The sequence below is a fragment of the Melopsittacus undulatus genome, chromosome 10 (assembly GCF_012275295.1).
Source record: "Melopsittacus undulatus isolate bMelUnd1 chromosome 10, bMelUnd1.mat.Z, whole genome shotgun sequence".
Classification (NCBI taxonomy): Eukaryota; Metazoa; Chordata; class Aves; order Psittaciformes; family Psittaculidae; genus Melopsittacus; species Melopsittacus undulatus.
The window spans coordinates 923,673-945,996 of NC_047536.1; positions in this window are offsets into that span (position 1 = coordinate 923,673).

Consider the following 22,324-nt stretch of genomic DNA (forward strand, 5'->3'; position numbering starts at 1 on the left):
AACCGCTGTATTTCAGCTCTCTTAAAAGCACTTACTCTTGGCATTACCAAGATTAAAAAGGGTACAACATGTAATTCTTAGTTGGTTTTGATAGATTTTTACATAGAGGAGGTAACATATACTTCAGAATTGTCAGGACTATCAGACTAGGGAGAAATTAGTTCTGGGGAAAAGGTGTCTTAAAAGCATGAAGCGACTTATACGTAGAGAATGATGTGTAGAGCTTGCAGGCCTCCTTTACTTCAGCTCCACTGAACTGTCTCCAGGTATGACATTTCACTGTTCTTGACAGAGAAATGAGTGCTGATGGAAATGTAAATATCTCAGAAGAAACAGAAGCTATAACAATTAGTTGTCAGAGGGAGCTTTAGAGGTGGAAGTGTCTTCTGTGTTTAGACAGGGAACCATGCTGAAGAGGGGGAGTGCTGCAGGATGACTGTTTTCCTGGTGCCTTTCTCATTTCACTAAAACATGTAAATGGAAATGAGTAGGTATGACACAGTGTCAGCATCTTAAAGTCTGGTTATGAGCAGCTGCCTCATCATGAAAAATGTCTGTTTAGATTTCAGAAATTGCCTTGATACTGTTTAACATCTTTCCATGCTGCACACTGTATATCATTCAGCTTTTATTGTTGTGATTTCAATCATGTGGAAGTGCTAAAGTTAAAACAGAATACAGCCACAAATATTAGTTACTTTTCCATCCCCTACTGAGAATTGTGCTTAATATGGTCTCTTGCCAAGTGCATATGAACAAATAAAAGCTGCCATGAATAAAATTTTTAAGAGTAACTGAATTCTTCTTGTGGGCTTCTAATGAAAAATTATGTATAAATATGATTCATCATTGGAAATGGCAGTCAGAGAAATTGGGTCATTTGTTAAGTGATGTAGTAACCAGACCCAGACTTATTTTTCAGATGGTATTGAAGATTACTGTGCATCAAAAGAAAACTCATGAAAAAGAGGCAGTGATAGCAGGGGTGACTATTACAGAAGTTATCATCTTCTGACTTAGAAGGTTGATTTTATTTTTATCATATTGTGCAGTCTCCTCTATCTGGTCTGACATCAGTAGAGAAGTTTCTCTCTTCTTCCTTATTGATCATCCATGATACATGGTTGAACACCCTATTCGTGTAAATCCTTATGAAGTGTTCCACGTTGGCCTCACCCCATTGTTAAAAAGCTGGTGTGGTGCCTTTGAGTTGGGATCTAAACCTTATCAAGAATGTGCTCCCCTCAGATTCTTTAATGCATGTTGTGAGGGTCCATTTTATAGTAACTAATGAGCTGTCCCATACATGCACTGAACATTGTCAGCATCCACTTCAAGGTGCTCCTTATTCACTCTTCCTTTTCCTCCAAGAAGCAGTTCAGTGAGAATATTTGAGTCCGGAGAGAAAAGTGCTCCCTATGTGAGCAGTCCTTTGCAAAGCTCTGAGAAGGGTGCATATAGTTTCCTGAAGACACCAGGAGCAGCTCCTGCTTATGCAGCATGTAGTGCTTTGTGGTCACCTCATTACTCAGGAATTATCATTTGAAGTTTGTGGACAGCCAGTCTAGCACCAAGAGCACAGGATTTCATTTCTTGCATCCCCAGATGTTGTATCTGTGTTATAACCTGTCAAGATGATACAGGAACTTCATCTATGTCACAGGCTGTTTATAGCCAACAAATTATGTTTATTTTTGCAGTTGTGTAAAATATCTGACTTTAAACATTATCAGTAAGTAAAATATGAAAGCTCAGAAGTGAACTGCAGAATTACTGGAAAAATCCCTTTTTCATCCCAAAATTAAAGCTGAAAGATCTAACTACTTCTAGTTGATGCCCAGAGTTAAAAATCTCAGTCCCAGTTCTGCCATCAACATTTTATTATTTGGACCAAAAGATATAATTTACTCAGTTTTACTTTCTTTCTTTAAAAGGAGAATAATACTTGCAAGACAGTTTGGGAACTAAAATGAAGTGTTCTTTCTGTACAAGAATTTTCAGTTTAACTGATGGCCTGCATAATAGTGACATGTCTTACTCAGTGAAGAAATGTTTGTCCTACAGCAAAGCCCTTGAGCCTGTAATTCATTTTGAGCTGTACCAAATGATTTCAAATTTGGGAATGGCAATATCCAGTCTTATTGTTCCTGCCTGTTCTCTGGCTTGCCACTATTGGTAGTCTTCTCTCAGAAAAACAGCTCCAAGTCTTAGAATTAAAGGAGTGTATATTTAGATTCTTTAAATGGCTAAATATCTATGCCCATATAAAACCACATAAATGACTTTTACAGTCTATTACCTTTTTCAATCCCTGCAATCTGCTAGTAATGAAGGTTCAGATCTATATATTGTTTCATGTTAAATAAAGATCTATTTTTTTGAATAGTTGATCTTAAAAGATTGATGTATTTCACTGGATTTCAGATGATAATGGTAAAGATTTCTTCTAGGATAACAGGTGATTGGTTCATTGGGGTTTTATCAACCATTTAAAAGGTACAATTTTCTTTGATCTTCTAGACCAGCACTGTCAGTCCAGTTTTCTCTTTAGTGAATAGGATTTTGCAATGATGGACTTGTAAAAAACCACCAGTAATACCTATAATGTTATTTAGCCACTGAATAACAACAAACGGTATTCAGTAATACCATTCAGAACTACCTGAATGACTGCAAACTTATTTTGTGTTTTAATTTGGTCTTGGTGATGTCTTTTATTTCAGACATTACCATTCTGCATGTTTCCAAGAATGGTGAAGTTCTCTGTGTTAGAAGATGATAAGTAAGAAGAAGCATAAAAGGGCTGTGTCTTAACAGTATTAACCAGGATATCCTGTATGTTTCTCAGGAGACCTTCAGGTGCTAGTTTTGCCTAAAAAGTCCTATACTTTTGGATAGCTGATTGCTAGATGTATTTTCCTCTCCTTACATTGCAGAAGTCAAGCTGATGGAGGAGCACATCTTTTTGGGGCTATTCTGGAGTTAGTGGACCAAAGTTATCTGATAAATGAGGAGATATGTTGATACATAATGGGTTGGTCCTCGCACTTGATTTTTAATCACTGTGTCTTTTGCAGTTGAATGACGTTAAAACATCTTATAAACAGCTTTCATCTAGCATAGATTGAAAACAATCTCACTGAAAGGAGTTTGTTACAGAGTAGGATGGTGGCAGCTGCAGTACTGCGGCACTACTGCCTGACCTATGCTCCATTGGCAAGTCTCATTTCAGGTCAGTTGTTGGCATTTTCCCCAATTAAAAGTGAGTTCTTGGTCACTTGTCATATAATATGAGCAGTTTCTAATTCACATCCTATCATTAGAAGTTTTTGAAGTTGCTAATGCAAATTATTTGGATGGGTGATGATACATTCTCAGTCAAGCATGGATTAAGTTTGTTACATTTAGATTGGTGAAAGTAGAAATTTTCTTCTAATACTGAAAATAATCTACAGGTATTTCCCTCTTTCAGATTGCTCCAAGGGAATATTTTATTTTGCCTTTAAAGTGGCAACAGTTGAAATGAAGGCAGCGAGATCAAATGTGAGGAGAATACACCAGCATTATAAATGCTGTTTCTTTTTTAGGAGTTAGATAAATAAATGGATCAGCTAACAAAGATGATTGCAATATAGTTTTGAATGCCAGCCTTCATATTGTGATATGCAGCCTGATCAACAACCAAAAGAAAATGAGAGTCTTTAGCCCCTTAGGCAAAGCTAATGTTGATGCTAATTAATTCAATGGACCTTGGATTAGGCCCACTTTCCTCAGGGAGGTATTTGTCCTTGTTCTTCACTCCTGGAGTTTGTATTCAAACTCCTGTATCTTTCTATCACTATGAACAAAGTTACTTTTAAAAAGTCATCTATGAATATAATCATGGAGTCTGACTTTTATCTTAACCCTGTAGGTCAACAGTATAAAAAAATTAAGAGCATTCAGATTCAGGTTCCTTGACCTTTTCAGACTACACACGAATCTGTTTAATTCTTTTACAGCTGAAAATCATTTTACAGGAGACAAAAAACCATAATTACTGCAGGACAGGCCTAAGTAATAGAATGTGATTGTTGAAAATGGGAATATCTCCCTTTAATTACCATTGTCAAAGGAAGATTATTTAACTACATTGCATTATCTACATGGGCTTTTTTTTCCATAACATTATTAACACCGTTGTGATTTGTGAACAAAATATTACAGGGAATCTAACCTGCTAGGAGGCATTCTGGAGGATTAGTGTGCTGCCTGCTGCTCTTGGTTCCTATGCCTAGCCACCACTGCAATAAATGATCAGCTCTAACTACCTTTTTTTCCTGCCTTCCCTGTTACACTTAGAATTGTGCTGTAGCTCAAAGCCATTTCCTGTTCATTTGTATTCCACTAGCCTGGATTATACAATTAGCTGGTTGGTTCACCCTTGTTAGCCAGATAGATTATTTCCATTTGGATTTCATCATTTTACTGAACAGTCATGAAAATGCAGATTGAGAAGCTTAGCTGATGGAATAAACAAATTGAAATAAGGATATGAAGCTTACCCGTGGCAAACCTCAGACTAGCTTGCAGCTTCTTCAGGGAGGACTGTCCCAGCATGAGGAGACTCAATCAGTTTTAGTTACATCTTGTCACACGGTAAATCCTTGGGCAATCCAGTTCCCCTTAGTGCTTCATAGTCAGGAAAAAAAAAGCTGTAGTGTACCACTGTTATTGGTTGTTATTGTGTACCTAAATGCTAAAGCATTTACAGCACAACAGTGTAATTACCTAGCCAGGTATATTTGTCAGTATAATCAAATGTTTTCTTAAGGCTTTCATGAAAGATTTTGTTCCCTTAGCTAATTTAATGCGCACATTCATACCATGATTATCACAGAAGCAGCTAATGCACATCTCCCACATTGCATTAGTTTTCAGTAAAGATTGTGGAAGACTTCTTTCTTTCTTGAAAAAAGCCCCAAAGCATAAATGTCTAAACCAATTTTAATAAGTAACTTTGTGTCTCTCAAGTGTTGTGTTCGTTCAATTTGCTGTCCTTTAATATCTCTATGGCTCATTCAGTGTAAAATAAAGAGGATTAATGAAATCATATTTGTTAGGCACTTAGAAATAAGATATTTAAAATATTATTTAGTAAATAGGACCAAGCAAAGACTGCAGAATTTGGAACATCTTTTTGATGTTGTTCCCTGACTTCAGCATATAGAAGAAAGAGCAGAACAGAGAATGTTGCACTGCAGTAGCCGTTTCTCACTGTAAATGTACCCATTCAGCTCTGGGTAAGCCACAAGAGCATCTCCAGCGCTTGTCATCTTCACTAACTCCAGTGCTGCATGCTGTGGTTCCACGGGTCTCTCCCGTGGGCAGCTGGCTCCTAACTTGCACTGCTTGTAATCAAAGAGAAGGGAAAACAAATACATTCATTAAAGAGGAGTCACAGAACTAAGGTGATGTATGGGCATTTCTGGATTGCCTTCTCTTTTCTCTCGAGTGACCTGAGGCTGCTCTGGGGTGTGCCTACCCTGCAGCACTTAACAGCTGCAGTCAGATTGAGCTCAGAAGGGACTGTGCTGCAGCACAGAGATGCCAAACCCATTGTGGTCTCTTCAGGAGCCAGGGGCCGTCTAGGTATAAAAGCCATTAAATATCCATCCGTGTGAGCACTTGTCCTTTGACTAATCCAGTCATTTAGATTTGATCTCTGGAGCTATTCTAGAAATTGAAACTGAAGTCATTAATGCATGGTGCTGATAATGCCATGCCTAAATTAATTTGTGTATTTATGCTAAGTAAATAAATAAATAAAAGAAACAATAATCCTTACCAAATGAAAAAAACATAATAAACCTGATGTCTTCTGATGTGTGGGGATCCTGGCTTAGCCACTCTTCTTTATAATGTCTTTCTCAAGTGTGAAGGGGAGAATGATACACCGACTGGATTAATAATAACATTCCTTAGTACATTAATGTAATGAGAAAATACATAATAGGAGCAGGGTAAATGCTAAATATGTGCTTTATACCTAAGAGTATGATCATATTTTTTATGTATTTTAGTTAAATTCTGAATATACAACCTTGTGTTTACTTTGCAGATGTATTAGTGATACTGGGATAGGGATTGCCAGAATGTCATTGCATTAGTTTAACTACATTGAGAAAAGTAAAGATTTTTAGCTAATGAAGGATGCTTATTTTCTGTCAAGCATCTTATCAGAACTTGCAACAAAAATAGTATTACAGTTATCATCCCAGTGCACATGATTTATCTCACAAGCAAACAAAGGAACGAAAAGCTTTGTGAGCATTTTTATGTCCTAAACAAAAACAAATAGTCATGTAGCCACATAATCTCAAAGGAATGGGAAGGAAATCAGCCGTGTTTCACCTGTGGACTGCTCATTCAACTTCAGTCCAGACTAGGACAGCCAACCGTTGATGCCCAGGCACAGAGGGCTGGGTCGTTGCATGGGGTGGCCCTGTGGCCCCCCTGGCTTCCAGAGGTATGGTGCACCTTTGCAGGGTCCCCACCATCATGCACTCTTCTTCAGCCTTGCCGATTCCGGAGTAAAAAGCCATCATTGCAAAAGAGCTTGTCACACAGGGGAGTTGCAAAGATTCTTTCACTCTTACTACATATGTTTTAACTGAACTTACAACGCTGCCAAGCCAACCACTTTGCCAAGCCCTGGTTTTGTGTGTGAGCATGTGTGCACACGTGCACACACAGCTTTATTCCTTACAGATGCTGTTTTCCTCATGCTAGGAAGATGGTGCAGCTGCTGTGTTGTCATCACTCCACTTCGATCGCATCTTTTCAGCTGTCTCCTCCTAAGCACAGGAAAATGGCATTTCTAAATTTGCAGTTAAGGAATTATTTTTGAGTTAAATGTCTGTCTATATCTGTTCTCTAAAGACATCATTGTATGTGAGGCAAAATACCAGAAGGGATATTATCACGCCTAAAAAGTGCTGGAGGAAAACCAAAGAAGCTGTCCAGCTGAAGTCTTAACTGTTGTCTCAATGTGGAATGGAGCTAGGAGAATGGGATCTTAATCACTCTCACTGTGCTCTTGCATTATGACATCTTTTAAAATCTTATGTTATTTTAATATAGGCTGCTATGTTGTCACAGGAATGGCAAAGGGAGCAAGTTAATTTAGTCATAGTAATGTGGAAGGAAAATACAGCAATAATGTTTAAATAGGTAATGGTTTTATGGGCCCCTTTTCATTAAAACTATGTATCAGGAACAAATACCTTACCTGGAGTACAGTGTTTTAGTCTTTCCACACTCTCACATTATCACATTTAGAAAAGGCAGAGAGAATTCTCTCCATCTCAGCATTAGATGAACCACTACGCCAAAGGTTTCAGGGCTGACTACAGGTTTCTTGCTGTAGTATGTACTGCAGTCACCTTCCAACTGAATTTTGTCTTGTTTTCATTCTCTTTTCTTTAGCAGAGACATCCTCAGCTCCTTTGGGTGCTTTGGAGGCTCAGTACAGCCTGTTTAGCCAAGTAGCAGTGCACAAGGATGTCTAAAAGTAATAAGAATGGGTTAAACACAGTCAGTACATATTTGGATTATTTTGGTGTATGAAGTAGTAAAAAGCAATCAGGCATATGCTTTCAGCTGCAACAAAACAGTGGAATGTTCTCTGGAATGTGAGAGCTTGGGATTTCCATGCAGCATTATTTGGGATATATGTATATGTGGAGGGTGGCTGGTAGCTGAAGCTGTAAAAGGCTAGATAAAGAAGGAAGCTGGAAAAGCCAAAGCATCTGGGAGAAGCTTCTGTAAGACACAAAGCTATGGTTTTGTGTGTGGGTTCTGCCAGGTAACTCCTTGTTAGCTTCTGAGCAAAACTAAAGGCATTTCTGGTGGCGTTCTCTTGCTAACTGGATTACTCAGAAATCTGAGTTCTGTCTGGTTGCTCCTCAAAACATGTACCTGTAAGAGCAGCACCAGCTACTTTAGTTACAAGGCTTCCAAAAGAAATCTAGACAAAGCTAACAGTTGCTAACAGTTGCTAACAGGCTAACAGTTGCCTGTGTGCTGTACTTGATCAGCTTTATAATCCTGGCATATCTAGAAACTTGGTCTTTTACAGTATTTGTCTCAGTGAAGAGATAGTAACGGCAGCTGTTCATAGAATCATAGAATAGTTAGGGTTGGAAAGGACCTTAAGATCATCTAGTTCCAACCCCCTGCCATTGGCAGGAACACCTCACACCAGACCATATCAGCCAAGGCTTCCTTCGACCTGGCCTTGAACACTGCCAGGGATGGAGCATTCACAACCTCCCTGGACAACCCATTCCAGTGCCTCAGCACCCTAACAGGAAAAAATTTCTTCCTTAGATCCAGTCTAAACCTCTGCTGTTTAAGTTTGAACCCGTTACCCCTTGTCCTATCACTACAGTCCCTAATGAAGAGTCCCTCCCCAGCATCCCTGTAGCCCCCTTCAGATACTGGAAGCTGCTCTGAGGTCTCCACGCAGCCTTCTCTTCTCCAGGCTGAACAGACCCAACTTTCTCAGCCTGTCTTCATACAAGAGGTGCTCCAGTCCCTGATCATCCTCGTGGCCTCCTCTGAACTTGTTCCAACAGTTCCATTTCCTTTTTATGTTGAGGACACCAGAACTGCACACAATGCTCCAGGTGAGGTGGCACAAGAGCAGAGTAGAGGGGCAGGATCACCTCCTTCTACCTGCTGGTTACCATCGAGACAGTTCTTTATCCACTGAGTGCTCCACCTATCAAATTGATGACACTCCAATTTAGAGACAAGGATGTCATGTGGGGCAGTGTCAAATGCTTTGCACAAGTCCATAGTGTTATGACCAAATGACTCGGAAACTCATTGCCTTTGGGATTTGGTAGATATGCAAGAACCTCTCATCCCCAGCTTTGTTTTAGAAATATCCAGTCCTGTGCAACAGTGATGTGATGCTTCAGGCGAGTTGTGTCCTGTCCTCTCAGATATCAGCGTAGGATGCAGCTAAGTAGGGCCATAGTCCTCCTGACAGCACTTGCCAAAGTGCTTCTACTGCTATTGCAGTTTCAGGTAAGTGGTTAAAATTACCTGTTGTATTCCAGAAACTTGGACTGTGGAGCAGTAATTGAGATACACTAATGCAATGTTAGCTGTAGTTCTTTTTTTCTCCCTCTTTTTTCTTTGTAATGATTGTTGTGATTTTGTATTGTGTTATACCTGGCACAGAGTCCAAGAGTTGGTAATTCCACTTCCCTAGTTATAACCTCATCAATTGAATGTATTTTGATTGCTATCTTTGGAACAAAGGGATTAATTTCATAGCCTGATTGTTTTATTTCTACTTCATCTTGTTAGAGTTGTTGAACATAGAAGGTGTAGAACAAATCAACAAACAAGAAAGGATGAAGTTTAAAATTCACAGTTATATATATAGAAAAAAATGAACATGAGGAAAAAGTCTGGGGTCTGCTACAAGTGTAAGCAGGCACTTGCTGCTTTATAGAAAACCATTACTGCTGTAACAAAGATCTAAAACTGGCTGACGCTCTTGGGGAAGCTGGATTTCTTCTTCCCAGTCTGTTTCCTGCTCTTCCCATTTGCAGGTTGAGCTAACAGTGAGGCCGTTTCTGTGTCCCTGATAGATGTACTTGTGCATGTACACCACCCCCCTTCCCACACCCCCACCCCTCCTTCACATCCTCAGATACATAGGTCAATAGAGCCTTGCCTTTATTGGCACCTACAGCACTTACATAGAGTCACAGAATCATAGAACAGTTACGGTCAGAAAGGACCTTAAGATTATCCAGTTCCAATCCCCCTGCCATGGGCAGGGACATGTCACACTAAACCATGTCAGCCAGGACTCCATCTAACCTGGCCTTGAACACTGCCAGGGATGGAGCTTTATCACTTCCTTGGGAAACCTGTGTCAGGGCTTCAACACCCTCACAGTAAAGAACTTCCTTATATCCAACCTGAAGTTCCCTTAAATTTGCACCCATCACCCCTTGTCCTATCACTACAGTCCCTGATGAAGAGTCCCTCTCCATCATTGTAGGACCCCTCCAGACACTGGAAGCTGCTCTGAGGTCTCCACGCTGCTTCTCTTCTCCAGGCCCCAACTTTCGCAGTCTGTCTTCATACATGAACATGAACAACACATCACTCTTGCTCCTCTGCTCTAAATCATTAGGAAGTTGAGTATGTGAGCAAGTATGTGAGCAAGTGCATGTGTCTCTACACGTATACATACGACTGCAGTGATAAGGCACAGGGCTTGGCTAGGCAAATATCCTGAGCAGCAGCTTGTTGGCATGCAACCTTATATGTGTATATATATGTATATAGCCCTCCTCTCCATCTTCCCATGCTTGCTTCTTCCCAATCCGCCTTGATCTCAAACATCCCATAAATTTAGCAGAGTCCCACAGTGCCCCTGCAATAAAATCAGTAATTCCTATGAGACTCAGTGACCTTGTTTCCACCCCTTCTTATCAGTTCTTCAGGACTTGGAATGGCTCCTTCAATGGCCCATCATTCAAGGACCTGAGAGTTCTATCTTTGGTATTGTTTTCATTATCTCCTCTTTCTTAGGGTTTCTGTATATAGGTGTGATTTATTGCTTTTTCTGTCTCCTGTCTGTCTTTATGCTAAATACCTTTTAACAGGGTATCCTGTCAAGTGAGATGTCCTTACATGCTAGCTATTTTTTTTGTTGAGCAGTGATTTAGAATCAATTCAGATTTTGTCTTTTCTTTCACAGCCAAAACTAAGCCAATGGGAAATCATAAAGCTGTATGTATGGTGAACTCTGGCTAATACAACAGCCCTACATAATGATGCAGACTCAGTATTATTTTGTCTATGGAACTATGGAACTTTCCTCCTCCTTCCCCCCACATGTTACAGTAAGCTTTTCAAGTAAATCATGTAGGGAAAGAATAAAGTAGGGCACAATGACAGAAAATGGTCGAATTTTATACTGAGTATGTACATACGAGTTGACTATGGTCAAGAATAGAACCAGGCAGGTATGTACGTGTGAGTCACTGGTCTGTGAATTGCAGGGTGAATTGACCCATGGGCTCTGAATTGTGTATGGGATGAAGAACTCTTTTCTTTGGTTTGTACAGCACAGAATATGGCTCCATTAAAAACAGCCACTAACAACTACAGTGGTAGCTTTCTGCAATCCTGGTGTCTCCCTTGAATTCGCAGGCAGCCACAAGGACCAGGATGTAAGAGCACAGAGTGATTAAGCTGAAAAGGGAAGGAAATGAGTTTAAATGTTACATGAGTGGTGAGATGGAAGATGGTACAAGTGGCCAAAGTGCAGTAGGAAACTTTTCAGTTCAAGGTCATAAATATGAATCTTTCCCAAGCTGGCAGTGACCAAAAGCCCTAACTGTCGGAAAGCAGCATCATCCAGTAATGACAGAGATTGGAAGCAGGAGTGTAGAAAGACATGAAAAGCTTTTGAAAGTGCCCTTGTGAGCTAATGCTGTTACTCCAGTGAATAAGTCTCTTGAAGGCTGTGAGTCCGTGGCCATTTATCTGGTAGGCTTGCTATTCATCTCTTTTGAGTGTAGTGTAAATGCACTGTATTAGGGTCATGATGAGAGCAAACCTAAAACGTTTAAATATTAGAAATGAGTTAGCCAGCTATCCAGTAGGAAAGTACAGACTGTTGCAAGCACAAACACAAAGAAAGCAGGGAAACAAAGGATAACTTTTGGAAAGAGGTGGCTGCACTGAGACTTGTGATCTTACAAACAGGTCCGTTAAGGAGGAGGGACTGTTTGATGGTAAGACAGCTTTGCTCTTGCAAAATAAGGAGAAAATATTGAGTATTCTTTGAAAAAGACTTTTCCTTGCTCCCAAAATACCTGACAGACACAAAAAGCAAGAATACAGAATAACAGAATCATGTCTACATTTCGCAAAAGTTTAAAATGTTGATAGGAAATTCTGATACAACAGACTAAGGAAAAATTGTGCTGCTTCTATCTATGAAGGCTTAGGAAGGAAACGCTGCAAGAATGGGCAGTAGGGAAGAAAGGTTTGGAATATAATACTTGGAGTATATTTTGTATTGAGACAGATAAAATGATCCAGATTATCGTCCCTTAATGTCTCTAAAGAAAAAAATTTAATAAGGAGGAAGAGCTTGCAAACAGTACTGGCAAAACCCAGACATTTATTCCTATTTCACCACTGAAACAACACCTCTCGTCTCCGCTTGTGGTTAAGGTCTAAAATCTGAGGCCAAACCCAGATATCAGTTTGACATTTAGAGTCTGTTTCTTTAGCAGAAGCAGGAGCCTCGAATTTACACACAGCAGTTGGAAGTATGAAATCCATATATAAAATAGGAGATAGACTTTTCTTCCTGCCTTCTTTTTATCAGAAAGGAGGAGTGAGTAGTTGAAAGGCTTTTATTATTCTTAAGAAACTGTTTTAACTAAAACCTGGGGAAAAAAATCACTTGTAATGGAAAGAGGATATGGTACTCCAGAGTGTAGTGAGTTTACTGTCCTCTTCCTTTCTGCTATGTTAAGGAAAGGAATCTTAGTTTATTTCTGGGATGATGGAAGAGTTCATGTTTTAAAAGGGATTCTGATGGCTGTCTGGTCCATCTTGCTTCTTGGAGCAGGACTGAATTCACTGAGGCTTTCAGTGTCTTGTACAATCTAGTTCTAAATATCTCTGAGAATGAAGACACCACAGACTCTCTAGGCAAAGAATAGTTAGTTGTAATTTTAATTGCAAATAAAAACTAATCTGGAGAATGAGCTTAACAATATTTGAAGTCAGATTCTTCCCCAATTTGCAGAAGATCTGGATTTTCAACAAAATATATTAGATCTTCCTCATCCTTGCTTGGTTTGAAGGCACCAGTTAACTGTGTCAGTGTAAAATTGCTTTTTGCAGAGGATGCAAGTTCTTTTCCTTTGTAAGTTGGCGCAAGATGTAGTGATGTATATCACCTCTCATTTGAGGGTTTGTATTGCTACAGCCACAGAGTATATCTGGTTGTTACTTCTCCCTTACAAAGTTTTCTCCCAGAACGTAAGCAATACTTGAAAAGAAGCATCTTTAGAAACAGAGACTTTACTAATTTCACACACACAAAGTATTTCAATACCCTTAATTATTTTTTTTTGCTGAAAAATCATAAATGTTTCTTGTTCAAGGATCCTGGAATTCTTCAGTTAGGAAAAATAATCTGTAATTGAAGATTTGAAGAGATTTTAAGGACAATTTGAAGGCAGTTGTAAAGAAAGAACTTTATATATAAAGTCAACAGGCTTTCATATAACTCTCAAGGAAGAATACTTCCTGAAAGGTGTTATTTTCCCTCACTTTTAACAAATCATAGTAAAATGTTTTGTTGATGTGACGGCGTTTTTTATTATTAAAATGCTTATATAGAGAAAACTTATGCCTTATTTTGTCAATTATATAGTGATAGCTATTTCTGTTTGAAAAACTACGGAATGCTTTTAGATAACATCATAGACATCTGAATGAGTGAGGCAAATGCCTACCAATTTTCAATATACTGGCAATGAACATGGCAAGTAAGTTTTCCAAAGCTCTTGCCCATGGGAGATGTCAAGGGAATGTCAGATACTAGTATTCAAGCTATGTAGATAAGTATTGTTAATGCTATTTAAGTAAATGCATTTATGTATCTGACACAGTGCTGTAAAGTTCTATTAGCTTCTCATTCAAATAGTCTGGGCAGATTGGGGCACTGACGTAGTTGTTTTTCAGTTATGGTGCGCTGCAGACAGCATGCCATTGTACCACTCAAATGTGTTTGTGGTTGCCCTGAATATACCGTATTCTGAGTGTTACAACTTTTAAGCCATGGTTGCACAGTATATGACTTCCTATTTTCGTAGGCACTCACTAGGTAGCACCCATCTGCCTTCTTTCTAACAGCAGATAGACCTGTTCTTGAGAAGAACGTTTTAGAGAGTATTTATGATGTGAATACAGGGACTGATCTCTGCAGTCTTTCATTGCAGAAAAAAGAGAAACACAGATTTCATTCAGAGCAAAAGCCAAAATCACCCTCTTGAGAACTCTCTCACTTGGTTGAATATACAAAGGGGCAGGAGAGATGTGGGTTAAAGTTAACATTTATGGATATCCTCTTGTTTCATTTTACAGTCTTGTATTAAACCATGAAAACTCAGAAGTGGAAACCCATTCTCAAAAACAAATATCATGCATTATTAGCATGAGTTTTGCCAAGAAAAAAAAGGATAGGGATCTGTAAAAACAAAGCTCAGCTTGAAAGTAAATGCAAAGCATGTTAAAAACGAGCAGTGCAATTAGTTTTCTTCCCTATATTTTACAAAGTTCCTGACTTCTGTTCTGCCTTTGCAATCCTTTGGTTTTTCCAGAATGTATTTAGACAGGAGGCTTCATATGCAACAAATAGACTGTCAGAATTAGTACAGGTTTCCATTTCAGGAAAGTGGATTTTTCACTTTCTTTTTCAGCAGTCCACATACCCACATTGCATTAGGTGAAAGAGCAGCCACAGGTTCTAAGCTGCAAAACCTCATAACAAACCCCACTTGTGTGGGGTGTAGCCAAACTAAAGATGTTCTGAAATTCCCTGATGTGGTTCTTTTGCTTGTTTTTCATGTGTACAGGGATCACAAGCTCTTGGCTCACTTGTGCTAGGCCTCTCATCACCAAGTGGCTCACTCGGATTTCTGTTAGAAGTTATCTAACAGAATCACTGGGTCAGAATGAGAACCACTCTATAGGACAGTCCTACCAGTGATGGGTGCAGAAAGTGATAAGGAATGGCCTTGAAAACTCATCTCCCTGCAAAATGCCCTGTGCCACTTTCAGAGACAAAAACACACCTGAAATAGAAAGTCAAACTAAACAGGACTGGTTTTGAAATCTTGAAAACAGTGGGAGAACTTCTCAGCTATGAAGTAGTGATCTTAAAGGATTGGTACATCTTAGTTGTAACCCAACAGTATATATTTTAGTTAAACCCCATTTAAATAAGCATGTATATCACCACTGATTGCAAAAAGTGTGTGACATTCTTCCCCCAGCTTTTTATCTCAGTATCATTCAAAAACTTCAAACCAATCTTGAGAATTTTGTGATGTGGATTCCTTATGGTATTCCTGAGGGTGTATCTTCTTTGGAGACATGCACAACCTGTATTTGCTATTCTGTTTTCTGGACAGCAGCTTTCCTAAGCTTTGAAAAGAGGATGTTAGCATTTTTAAAGCCTTTTTTCCCCTTTTTATTATATGAATCAGTCTTCTTGAAGGAGTCAAAGTTCAATCCTCCTGCTGCATTACAATGCCTTTCAGTCTAATATTAGAGAGCGAGTCCCATTTTACTTTGTAATACGAAGCTTCGCTTCGGCATTAATTTCATTCGGAAAGCAGCTGCACTTATAATAGATTCCTTTTAAGCAAAATGGAAAATATACATTTATCAAATGACTTTCTTCCAGTAATGCTGCAGCAGTCTTTACTGCATCAAAGTTGTCAGCAATCAGCCCATCTATCTGAATAAAGATGTGCCAAATCATAGAAGCAGGCTTTATATTGAATAAGCAATAAGTGAATTCTATGGTAGGTGGACAGACAGGCACTATCTCAGCTTTTACAATATGTTGTATTTATTTATGCCCGTGTCACGTAGCTTTAGCAAATGACTATGGGGGAATATTTCCTAGATGGACATAGCAAGTAATGTTATTAAAATAAAAATAATGCTTTTTGAAGTGTTTTGCCTAAGAGACTAATAATACCCTATTACAAACAAAAGACTTTAAAAATCAGCCTTAACAGCTCTGTTGAGACTTCCTTTCTTTTTTTCTTCCAATGTGGTTATTTAGTGACTTACTTTTTCAGTAGAGCATCAGTTTCACAGTCTGGTTCAGTAGTTTTCTTCTGTTTGTCACAAAAGCAACATTTAGATTGCATTTTGGTGGTGGTGGTAGTGATTTGTTTTCACTGCTTGGAAAAATGCTAGGTCCAATTGAAATGGAAATTCAATTATAAAATTGTAAGTTTAATTCTGAATATGCTGTGGACTGGAATATCCATTATTATGAAGAGAAACTATTTATATACCATTATTTGGTTGCACAGAGGCATTAAAGTTAGTCTCTTGATTCTTCTCTGCTGAGCCAAGCTTTTGACATGAAATAAAGACTATTTCACCATTTTCCACAGTTCATTCTATGGATATTAAATATCTTCATGAACACATATTTTTGCAGGAGTACGTATGCAGGATTAGACAGGGGAGTTTGAAAAAAAGGAGGATGTTTTCCCATACTCCTTATATTCATTCAGGCTGTAAGGTTTTGAACCCTGCCTATTTTACAAGCCCAGATATCCCCCTGATCAGACTTAGACATTTATGACAAAATCAATCTGAAGGTGTCAAAAACAATTTGAAAGTGCTTAACCAGGATACCCTATCATATTCCTATGCTATGCTATGATTTTTCTCCAGATATTTAAAATGACAACATAATTGTTTTCTGACATAAAATGATCCCAGGGAAATAGCACGTGATGAGCAGTAACAGATTTGAAAGGAGTTTAAGGGGGAGGAAAAGTCCACTCTTGCATCCTTTGATTTCCTGCCCTCTTGCTGACTGAGATCACGTCTGAGCTGGAAAACTATTTGAACACTGCAAACAAACCCAACCTATATATAAGCATACAGTCAATCATCAAGAAATGAATCAATATAATCACACCTGTGTTGTGATCACCAGGTTTCGAATTCCAGTTGTCCAAATATTTATCTTCCGACTGCTGTGTTCACAGTAGGTGTAGAGTTACCGGGTAGAGATACCCCAGGTAAGACAGCCACTAAAATCAATGCAATTACACGGCTTAGAATTCTCAACAACTATATTGGCCTAGGTCTCTTTCATCTCTTTGGAGCTGATAATCCTAATATCTTTAATTTAATGTGTGCTTGCTAAGCCTTGCAACAAAATACTCCGGAATTGCAGCAGCAATTGGATGCAGCCCAGGAAACCTCACAATTAGGGTAAAGCTTCAGTACGAGCTGTCTTACAGGATGTTGCATGCTATAGCCGCAGCAAGTATCATGCCCTGTTTTGTTACTTTACTAAATAAATGAGCAGAAAATAAGGCAGGGCAAAATTCAGTTTAGCTACAGTGCTTTTCTGCAGTGAAAGTCTAAGTTTCCAAACTACATGCAGAGCTTCAGCTACAGCTTCCTCCTTAATGGGTTCCGATTGAAAAGGGGGAAAAACATCCCCCCAAGCCCCCAGAAGAAATTCCCAACCCTTTAGTGTGAGACTGGCTGAACTAATTGATTTTACCTCCTCAGGGAAGCTGCTTTTTACTTAATTAAGAGCATAGTCACTTGCCTGACACACTGGTATCTATTAATTCCCTTGAACATGTCCATCAGCAGATCAGGGCAGCCCTTAACTGATGTGCAGGTCTGAAACACTTCTGCATGCAGGTACAGAAGCTGGTGGTTTTTGGAAGGGGCATTGCAGGTTTGATTACAGCTGCCTGGGATCCAGGTTCTGTGGCAGTGACTGGCTAGCAGCATGTCTGATCCTCAGGGCAGTAATAGAATAAAGGAAACTCCTTGATTGCATAGTGTGGCTAAATAATTCATTTAGGTTTTTGTATATGGGAGCAATCACTTTTTAGATAGTGCGTTAAATAAGAAGATTAAATATGGTATGTGCATTGTAAAAGTGCTTAGAACATATAAATCAAGGATGCAATTGTAACTACTGTTTATGAAGGTAAAATAGATTTTTCCTGTTGTATCACCTGAGTATTCATTCCAGTAAGTGTGGCGTATACATGGAAGGACCACTGTGTGCACTTGCATATAAATAATTCTGTGAAATAAAAGTATTATCTTGAAAACATGGGGAATATTTTAGCTAAATTATACTAGAGTAAAAATAGAATGCACTTGAATTCTCATAGAAACTGTCTGCTCCTGACTAAAAACATTTTAAAATATGATGAAGCCAACCATGTATTTAAAGTGGATTTAACTCTATGTATTTGCTAATGCTTCAAATGTTAACTAATTTTGTAGGACTTCAGCAAGATAATGATCACTGTCTGAAGACAGATCATTTTATAATTTATAAACATAAAGCCTTAACATGTGTGTATCCATCAAGTGTAATTTAACTATGAGCTAAGAAACCAATACTCAACAGTTGTATATTTGCTCATCATAAAAAGATTCTTTGAAGAGTAAATTGTTAGTTGAGTGAAGTAAGGCAGTTCTCTGTCATAGATGTCTTATACTTAATCCAAATAAGATACAGATGGAGTGAAGGGAAAAATTTCAGAGGACTTGCATATTTATAACTGTTCTTCACTCACAAAAATTAGCTCTACATTTATTATCAGATGATACTGAAGACCTTATTGTCCATTTACAGAGGCTGTTAGTGGACATGATTATATGAGATGTTTTCTTATTTGTCTCTACTTGAGTACCTGCAACAAAGCTTATCTGAGTAAGAAGTAATTCCTTTGTTTCTTGCATGGAACTCTGTCACTGCAGACTTTGGTGTTGGTGTGCTTACAGTTTTGCAAAGCTTATTTTCACTGGTCTCTTTGTAATGTAGGACAGAAATGACCATTTCGTATGAAAGCGTAAGAAAAGTCATCAAGTTGGAGTTACTAAACAAGGCAGTATATTATATCCCTTTTCTCTGTGTCCACCCCTTCTCCATTCCATGGTAAGAAGAAGTAAAATAGAATGTCCATATAGGGGGTTTATTTGGTATTTCCACACACAAAACATCTGGTTTTGAGACAACACAACTTTCTGAATAGGATTTAAAATCCTCACTGGTCCAGTGATGAGGTGTGTAACCTTCAGCAAGCTCCTAGAATTTGAAAAACCAAGTTACTCTTTATTTGCAATACAGTTGCATTGTTTCATACAAGAAGGGGAAGTAGGAAATGAGAAAATCTTGTTGAGAATTATGTAATAATGTGTGGACAGGCAGATGAAAATTATTTTCCTTTTGGTGCGTAAATTGCTGCTGCTCTTTACCTTCATTTGTCTGAGATGTCTCCACTAGAATAAATTAACTTAGGTTTTCTGCTAACAGAGGAATTAACTTGCATTTACTTGATGGGCCTGAACTCTTCATCCAGCCTGTAATATGCTTTCTTGAAACATTTCACTTTCTTCACGATGGGATGACTTCGGCACAGCTCCAGTTTCTTGGGATACAACTGGACGTTGGATTATTTTCTGGTTTCATAATTATTGAGTTCGAACAAGAAAAGGGAATATCCAGGAAGCTTCCCTATATTCATTTTGCCAAATCTCAGTTTTCATGTACAGGAGTACAACTGTGTACAAATGATCCCCAAGCACAGATGAAGTTCCAAAGCAGGCTGATACAGCCTCTGAATTGAGTTACTGAGGCTAGGTCTCTTCCAGGAAACACTGACATAATTCTATAGGAAATAGTTGCATTCAGGAAGTTATGTGCATATATTTGTGCCTGGCAGAGCATTTGTTTTCCATATTGTTGAAGTTGCTGGACGTTTCATAAGACAAATGTACTTCATTCTTACCTCAGGGACTTGGTACTGATTTTCAGCTTCAGGCTCCCTGAGTTAACCTGTAGGGGAAAATGTGGTCTGATCTTTCAAACCTGTTAAAAGATACAGATCTGCTGAACTCTGTGGGCCTGCATGGGTATTTTTGTGCCTAAAAATTAACCTTTTCTGTAGATCTTTAGATTCTGTTGGCCTCAACTTGCACATGCCTGTGTATGGAAAAGCTTTTCTTCGTTCCAAAATGCACTAAAGATTACACTGAGAGACTGCACAAGCATTTAATATGGTTTCTGGATAGTTATAGAAGTACTTACATGAATCTTCCTTCAGATTAAAGCCTTAGTGTGAATTCAGGCATTAAATTCAATATTAATAATTTTTAAGTACTTCTTGGGAAAGGTTATTCAAGGCCTTCTGCAATGGGTTTCATCAAATGCCTCCATGAACTTGTAATAGTCATCCTATTGTTTTCCTCATGTTTTCAGCTTGGAAGTACTGATAGTGATTTGGTTTACTACTAGCTGTTAGAGGCAAATGCTTAAAAGGTACTGTATTAAAAAAGGGTGTGCACAATTCTACTGTAACCAAGAGCTGGGAGAAACCCAGCTTGCTTGTCATGCACATGGGAATAACAAATACACCTCAGGAAAAAGAGTTATGGAATACATTGTTGCACGGAAAAAGTGGTTTGGGTATTTAAGGGTATTTGACTTAGTGTGTACTTACTGAACAGGGCATGACTACAGTCATTTCATATTTCTGATTCCTAAAAGGAACTTCTATCAGCAGTGGTGAGTGCAGCTGAAATTCTCACCATAGAACCACTGCTGCAGCACAAACGAATCCAAAATAAAATAAAAGGCAGGATACTTTTCAGCAGGGAATTAATGAGATTTGAGTTTTCATTTTTTGGCTGTCTGCCTTCAAGTTTTCCCCAGTCCCACTTGCTCTGATCTCACTGGGGAGCTGAGCCCACAGGGCTTTCACTTTGCTGTGACTCCCACCCTTTTGGGATAATGTGGGTGGATGCCCTTCATTTTTTCATGGGGGGAAAGGCTCCTTAGCAAAGTGTAACAGTCTTCCTAACTCAATCTCTCCAGGGCCTCACAGGCTCTCTTTGACTGCACACTGACAGCAAATCTACTCCAGTACTTTTGGGAGAACAGGAATTAACATTAGCCCAGGGAAAGGGATAATGTGACATTCTTTCAGGCCTATTCCCTCCACACTTCTGGTGCTGTGATACTTTTATCAACAGTGAGAAACTAAGAAGGTAGAAAATGGAGATGATAGAAAAAGAGAGGCTGAACTGAGGATGGTACTGAGCAGGGTTTAAGGCAAATGTCTGAGCTGTTATGATAGTACTGGCACTGCCTGGAGTTGTATATATTGAAAGTCCTCATGTTTTCCCCATGTAATACACTTAGAACATCTCAACACCGGCTTTTTTTTCCGCAAGGGAGTTGAAGAAGTGGATGTGTATCCATATCCAGCTGCTTGTAATGGTTTAGGACCCTGTCTTTTCTCAAGGTCCAATTTAACCTTCTGCTTTTTCAGATGTTCCCAAAATTACCTACATTTTGTCCTGTTAGCATGTTCTGTACCATTCTTTACCATTGTGTCTGTGAGCTGTAGTAGCATGGGGTTTTTTATAAGTTTCTGTCCTGGGTTCAGCAGTAGTAGTCATTTTTCTCCTTAGTGCTGTGCAGTGCTTTTGACTTTCAGCCTGGGAACAGCGCTGATAACACCAATGTTTTTAGTTGTTGTTAAGTAATGTTTACTGTGACCAAGGACTTTCTGAGTCTCATGCTTTGCCACAGAGGAGGGGAAGCCAGGAGGAAGCAGAGACAGGACACCTGACCCAAACTAACCAAAGAGGTATTCCATACCACAGCACGTCATGCCCATGATGCAGAACTGGGGGGAGTTACCTGGAAAGGCTAGATCACTGCTCAGTCAAGCTGGGTATTGGTTGTTGGTCGTGAGTGGTTGTATTCTCTTCCCTTGTTATTTCCTTTATCATTGTTATTATTGCTGGTAGCAGCAGTGATTTGTGTTATACCTTATTTACTGGACTGGTCTTATCTCAACCAGTGGAAGTTACATTCTTTCAATTCTCCTCCCCATCCCTTTGGAAGCTGGGGTGGGGGGGAGAAGGGAAGGGAAGAAGTGGGGGAAGTGAGCAAGTCAGATTGCGTGGCTGACTGAGTTTAAACCATGACAGTTACTTTCTTTGCACAAGCCTAGATGACAACCAAGCCACATTGTTGTTCAGACATTAAAGAGAAGCAGCAATAAAGAACCCTTACCTGTACAGTGTAAACTTAAAACCACAAATGTTGAAGTCCAAGATTTGAGGACCTCAGTTTAAATCTAAACTTACATCATCAGCTTTAAGTGATTTAGCTGCTTTCATTACCTGTTATACTGTCATGCCAGAATCATATATAGAAAGATATTTACACAGGCCAAACTGAACTTTTATCAGCAGAGCTCTGTACTGCTTCTGCTTCACATGCTGTACACAGCTAGTCTATGCTAACTGGTCATGCCAGCATTGTTGAATCTCCACAACCACTACTATATAGTGGTCTCAAATGAATAGCATTACATGCATTACAGTGCTGTCTTTCAGTCTGGCAGAGAGAAACAGCAGACCAGAGTTGAGCTGGTCTAGCAGGCCTTTAGGAGACATTTTACAGCACCCCACT